The sequence below is a fragment of the Lissotriton helveticus genome, chromosome 4_1 (genome assembly GCF_964261635.1).
Source record: "Lissotriton helveticus chromosome 4_1, aLisHel1.1, whole genome shotgun sequence".
NCBI classification, from domain to species: domain Eukaryota; kingdom Metazoa; phylum Chordata; class Amphibia; order Caudata; family Salamandridae; genus Lissotriton; species Lissotriton helveticus.
The window spans coordinates 740,684,912-740,691,766 of NC_136063.1; the positions used below are offsets into that span (position 1 = coordinate 740,684,912).

The following is a 6,855-nucleotide window of genomic DNA, read 5'->3' on the forward strand; positions in this document are numbered from 1 at the left end:
CTACTCCTCAAGAGCACTGCGAACAGATTTAATGCTACCTTTGTTTGGAAAGTTAACAAATTGTGGCCCATTAATGCTTTGATTAACAATCACATTTAATGCCGGTATTATATTTGTGAATTAAATGTACACATTTTTTATTCTGAACAGCCGTTACTTTCTGAGTGGTGTATTGTTTGTTTCTCTGTTCTGTTCTTCTAAATTTCTTTCTTTAAAATATATAACTACCTCGACCAATCATTTGAACATACTGCATTGATGACCCAGGATGTTTTTTTTTTACTTTGGCATAACCCCATAAAAACTCAACATGTTTCAAAGATTAAGCCATGCACATGTAGGTACACCCAGTTGGTAGAGTGAAACTGCAAATAACTCATTAAATTAATTATGGTTCTTTGATCGCTCCATCTTTTACTTGGATAACTGTGGCATTTCTAGAGCTAATACATGCTGACAAGGGCTGACCTCCAGAGATGCATGCATTTATCAGACCAACACCAATCCGGGCTCACCCAGTTGCTTTGATGACTCTAGATAACCTCGGGCCAATCGCATTTCCCCATGACGTTCGGTTGTCGGCCCTAGCAACTTTCAATGGCACTTTCTGTGATTACCATGTTGAACACAGGTAATAGGAAATCAGGGTCCAATTCCATAGCGGGAGCCTGAGAAACAGCTACCACATCCAAGGAAGGCAGAAGGCGTATAAATTACCCACTCCTGACTCAGGAGGTAGTGACGAAAAATAAAAATACAGGACTCTTTCGAGGCCCTGCAATTGGAACAAGTACACTTTAAATCCTTTAACGAGGATCCATTAGAGGGCATGTCTGGTGCCAGCAGCCACTGTAATTCCAGCTCCAATAGTGTATATTAAAGTTGCTGCAATTAAAAATTTCATTGTTGGATCTTGGGATTGAGCTTACAGTTTGCTGCGAGGTGAGCTACCACCTGTCCCAGCCCCTGCCTCTGCCTCTCATGTCCCCTTGATGCTCCTGACTGAGTGCTGGAGGTCCGAAGTGCTAAGTTTGAAAAAATGGGAGTGTTCAAAGCAGGCCGGTTGCCTGAATACTTCTGCTAAGAATAAGGAAATAGAACTCCAGTTCTATTTTGTTGGTTTTCATAACTAGGGCCATGATTAAGAGGGATGGCGGGGGCATTCATATTGCCCCACATAGGTGAAATTCTTGGACCGGCGTAAGACAAACCAAAGCGTAAGCATTTGCCAAGAATGTTTTAATTAATCAAGAATGAAAGTCGGGGGATCGAAGACGATCAGATACTGTCATATTTCTGATGCCGACTAGCGATCAGGTGGTGCTCTTCCCATGACCCACCAAGCAGCTCCTGTGAAACCAAAGTCTTTGTGTTCCAGGGAAGCATGGTAGCAAAGCTGAAACACAAAGGAATTGATGGAAGGGGGCCACCAGGAGTGGAGTCTGTGGCTTAATGCGACTCAAAATGGGAAACCTCACCCGCCACGGCAAGGATTGAAAGATTGATAGCTCTTTTTTGACTCTGTGGGTGGGAATGCATGGCCATTATTAGTTGATGGAGTGATTTGTCAGGTTAATTCCAAGAACAAACAAGATTCTTCCATGCTAACTAGTTACATGACCCCCAGCAGTGGTATTCCCTTCAATGGGGAAACTGAATGGGAGTGCCTCCATGAGCTGGGACCATCCCTGATGGCCCTGCACTCCATCCCTCCAAATCCTGATCCTGTCCCAACCAGTCTTTGAGCAACTGAGGAGTGGCCCTTCGTAAAGTGGCAGGGCAGCCTGGAAAAGAAGGATCTGGGGCCTGTGAGGGGACCCGACTCATCTCATTGGGAGGTGTGGGGGATGGGGAGCCACCTGGCTCTTCCCTTCCAGCACCTCTGTACAGGGCAAGGGGCAGTTAGCTCATGTGCAGTTGGGGTGACCCTCCTTCATTGCCAGGTACTCAGATTGTCCTGGTCCTGTGTGGCTGGGCTGAAGGGTTGAAGACGTGTGCGGTCCCGCCCGGTCCTCCGGGAGGGAGCAGCAGTGGTGGGGCTGCCTTCTCCCATTGCTCTGGGAGCCGCCCCTTGCTTTTGGGTGGGAAATGAGGGGCTCATGAGCCGAGTTGCTGGTAATGCTCTATGAACAGGGAGGGTGACTCCCCCAGGGGAAGCATTCAATGGAGCGCAGATGGAAGGGAACGGCCACCATTGCCCTTACTGCACTGCATGTTCGTGGGGCATGCAGTGATAGATCATTCATAGATGACCTGATTCTGGGTCAGGTTTCTTAAGTTGAGCCATGCTTTTGTCTCTATTTGTGGGTGCCTGCAGGACCCCTCCATCTCACTTGGGGGTGGGTCCCTCTGCTGGCAGGCCAGTGAGAGGGATGCAGAGGGAGAATTGGGAGGCTGACTCCACCACATCCTGACCAGCATGGGGGCCTCCCCATTCTGTCCCTGCACAGCTCGGTGCAGGGTTGGGGGCATTATACCTTGCAGGGTGACCAGATAGACGGACCCCCTACACAAGTCGCTGGGAGGCAAGCAGCCCCAGGAATGAGCCTCCTGAGCCCCGGCTTCAGAGTGCATGGCTACTCCTGTCATCATTGGACTGCCGTGTGACTGGGTCCTGCGTCTGGTAGTCCCGGACCATATGGTCATTGGGTCGTATTGGGCCTTCTAGTCGCCATGCTATGCGACCAGATTTCTGGTCGGGTTAATCCCAACTATTGTCGTCCCCCCAGGGCGTTGTAAGCCCTCACTTTGTGGGGGCTTATTAGTAAAAGAAAATGGGCTTCCCAGTCTAACCCACGGGGATAGGATGTGGCCTGGGCTTAACCCTCCTTGGCTTCTTAGGCTCAAAGGAGGTGGAAGGCACACACCCAAGGCAGCACCCTAACTGCCGGTGGGGGTGGTGACAGTACCCAGTGCAACGTGGCTGCAGGCCCAGGCGATTTTCTTGCTACTGTACTGGGTTTGAGGGTATAGAGCGGAGACCAGCCCTGCATCTAGGCCCAGCCCCATGGGCCGCTGAGCTGAAACATGAGCTTGGGCGAGCTCTCTGAAGCTCTCAGCAGACACCGGGGCCTGACCTCTATTGGCAGTGACAGTCGATGCCCCACGCTACCTAGAAGGTTCCATCGGCCGGTTTGGTGCAAGGCTTAGTATTCTAATAAAGATGAGCAGGGATGGGCAAAGGGAAGCAGCAGGCCCAGGAAGCCCTCTACCCTATTCTCTGGAAGGAAGTAGGCGTAGTCTCGCCTTCGGTCAGTGCACCGGTGGGCTCTGGGCTCCATGTGCTGGCCCTCCTCGACATTGAGCATGCGGCGAGGGGAAATGGCCTCTACGGTCATGGACAGGGGGCCTGCCTGAAGAAGGTCCAGACCCGACTGGTCAATCAGGAATAGTTGGGCCTTTTTGGTGACTGTGAGCTGCTTGGTTGGAAACACCGGACTGTGGCTCCAGGTGGGGATTTCCGAGCCACAGGACAGGGCTTTGCAGGGTCAGGGAGCCTGCAGGACTTGGTCTGCAAACCTACCAGGGCCCTTGGTTCCCTTCTCTGGCCTGCAGTGTCATAAAGGGGATGCTGTCCCAGGGTGGCCGGTTTCAGGGGATCTGACCGGGCCCGGGTCCCCCTGATGGGCCCAGATGGTTGGGAGTCTTGGTCCAGAACCCCCTCCTCGAGCATGCTGCGATGCAGAGGGCATAGGACAGGGGTCCCATTGGCAAAGGGAGGCTTTCTCTGCTTGGCTGAATTCAGAAGCACGGGATGGGTCCAGGGCTCCAGTGGATCCAGGGGTGGGAGCCCCCGCCTAGCCAAGCACCTGGGCAGCCCTTGAAGGATCTACACATACAACCCCTTGCTGAATTCAGAATTTTGTCTTCGTTTCAGACATGTATAGCTTTCTGGGAACCACCATGGGTTTCACACCCAATTCTACCACTAACTAGAAGGAGGTTGAACACTCACAAATATTATGAGAAATGCGTTATGTCTCAGTAAAATTACAAAATAAGCTGGTAGGATGGTTATTTTAGCACTGCAACCCCTTCACTGAAGCCATTTGCAGGGGGAAAAACTGACGCTTTCTTTTGCAGGACTTGTTTCCCCAAAAACCCCAAATTTATCTATGTTTGGCTAATTTCTCAGTGGTACAAAAGGGGGTGGTGATGGACGGAGCATCTGAACCAATCAAACACTCACACCCAGTCAAAAGATCTGGGTTTGATCCATCACCGTTCTTTAGCCCACTCTGCCACCCCAGTTCAGACATGGCTATATGCAAATCAGTCTGACTCTGTGCCTCATGGGAACAGTCCAGACCGAACTGCCAAGCCATGCCTTCCCTGGACCGGAAACAAGCTTCCGAGGACCGGTTTCTGGCATTCCAGCCGTCTTCAGCCCGGCTTGCTTGAATCCAGTGGCAAAGTGAGCAAGGGACTCACGTCTGAGCATACCCATCTCAGTCCCAATATAAAAAGGTTACATGACTATATAAGATAATTCCAAAGGGCGTTACAGAGAGGGTTCCAAATTTAGCACAAGAACACCAGTACTAACAATTGCAAGTATTCAATGATACAACAGTCAAATTATTGTATCAAAATTATTCTTCATTTTTATTTTCATATTATCAAATCCATGTTATCAAATAGAATAAATACACAATAAATCTTCATGTACACAATGTCCCACACACCTCAATCAAAATTATCAGTCATACTAACCTGCATTCAAGTTGACACCTACAATCATACTACACGACAAACAATATCATAACATTACAAATACATCAAAATGGTAAAACTGCCACATGATGATCAGACGACAAGTTCTCGTGTATCATCCTGGTGGTAAGGGTAGTTACAATCCACATACACGGAATAGGTTAAACGCCAATGCACGTTTCATGTACAGCCCCAGCCGGGGTAACACCTTCATCAGGGCGAAGATGGAAAAGTGGTGTGGGACAAACAAACACACCTGTGGGGAATTGCTATAAAGATTCCCACTAGGACAATCAGCAAAAGCGATCCAGGTCCAGGTTGCCCAGATTCAGGCTTCCAATGGGGCAGAAACCGATAGAGAGCTGCTGACAGAACCGCCCGTCGATCACTACCGAGGTTCTACAGCGGATGCATGGAGGATTTAGGATCAGCAAATATCTCAGAAAGGGTTAGGCGTTTCGGGATTAAAGGATAGCTCGATTCTGGATAAATTCTTCTGGGATACGGTGTGGCGGGAATCCCTGCGGGGGAATCCACAAACCCTGGATGTCTTTAGAATGCCCAGGTTGTTGAAAAAAAAGGACATAAATTGGGCATGGGTACCTTAAGTGAACAAAAAGGTTATGGGGCCTAAGCGTGAACTACCCCAAATGGCCAAAAAAGGGCTTAGCACAGGGCATGGAAAAGTTCATGCAGCAAAGAGGCTAATTAACTAATAAGATATTGTCACTAGTTGTGTATCATCCACAGCAAAATGAACTGTGTTTCACACTTAAACCTATATTTTACTGTCCTAATATGATCTTAATATATGTGCAATTTTGATTTGTTGACCATTTATTGTGTTTTAGTGTCATACATTTTAAGTGTTTATATTGTTATTAGCCTAAATCATGTGTAGGTGAAATTGACCTAAATGTGTGCTGCGTACTAATAATTTGCTGACATCTGTGATTGTGTACTAATGAATCAGGTAACCTGCAATATTTATGTAAGAATTTACTTCTTGGAAACAAAGTAGTATTGATTGATACTGTCCTAATCCATAAACCTTGTCAAAAGGATTAAAAAGGGAAGTGGCCAAAGAGTGCCTATTCAAATTCAAACCTGCTACCTGCAGGTTCCTTTGAGATTTCTACCAGAGACATAAAAAGCACCAGCTACATTAGCTCAGTCGTTAATCTCACACAATTATAATAATGTGTCCTTACTTAGGAGCTGAGGAATATTCGTGTATAAAATAGTACATACTATAGTCTGACATACTATTCTTCATCAGTCTTTTTACATGGTTTTCTGTGTATTTGTGCTGTACATAAAACATTTCAAGCCTTTTCATGCCCTTTTTATGTTGAGCCTATAGCCACAGCGCGCATGCGCTGTTCGCTTTAAGAGTCATGCAGTATTCAGTATGGAGTAAAAGCTCTGTGGAAGCTCCGCCCACTCTCCGCCCATCTTTTTCATTGGATTAGTTACCAAATGCTGCATTCCGATTGGTTTCAGGCTTGTTAGTCCCTCCTTATGACGGCTATGTCGTCATTTGTATCCTTCCATGGCTAATGGCCCCTTTACTTCGAGTGTTGCAGGGTATGTTTTTTTAGATAATGAGCACTATTTTCTTCCAGTGCCTTTTGCCCCCCTGCAGTCCGTGCCTTCTCACCCCTGCACTCCTGTTGTGTCTGCGCTCGTTATATGTGATATGCAACACTCACTCTCGTATTTCCTTTTACCACTGAGGACAAATGAGGTGTGTGTCCGTCTATTGATTGGACAATATGTCAGAGAAGAGCCCGGAAGCCAGGCAGGAGTGAGCAAGCACGTTCGGGGATATGTGAGCCGCAAGTCTGATCCGAATTAAGGGACAGCCGTGTCGGAGCCTCATGCCTGATCATGAAGGCTGTCTGCTGCAAGGCTGCAAAGCAAGGCAGGAGCAACAATTGAACACAATGGGAGTCAATTTTCACAGTTGACACCTACTGTGATAAGTAAGGTGATAAGTGCGATCACAACTCGATGGGAAATATACCGAGGGACCGCTGACAATTAGCAGCTGGATCGGATGTGACAAGCACAAGACCGGCAAAAAGGATGCCTTTTACTGTTGAAGTATCGCAAAAGAAATATAGGTTCCCAACGTGAAAA

General features: G+C 47.7%; 1 pseudogene; it reads left to right on the forward strand.

Annotated features, from left to right (window-relative positions):
* Window positions 1–284: 284 nt before the first annotated feature.
* On the forward strand, window positions 285–1,377 carry LOC144830019 (18S ribosomal RNA; annotated as a pseudogene).
* The last annotated feature ends 5,478 nt before the right edge of the window (window positions 1,378–6,855 follow it).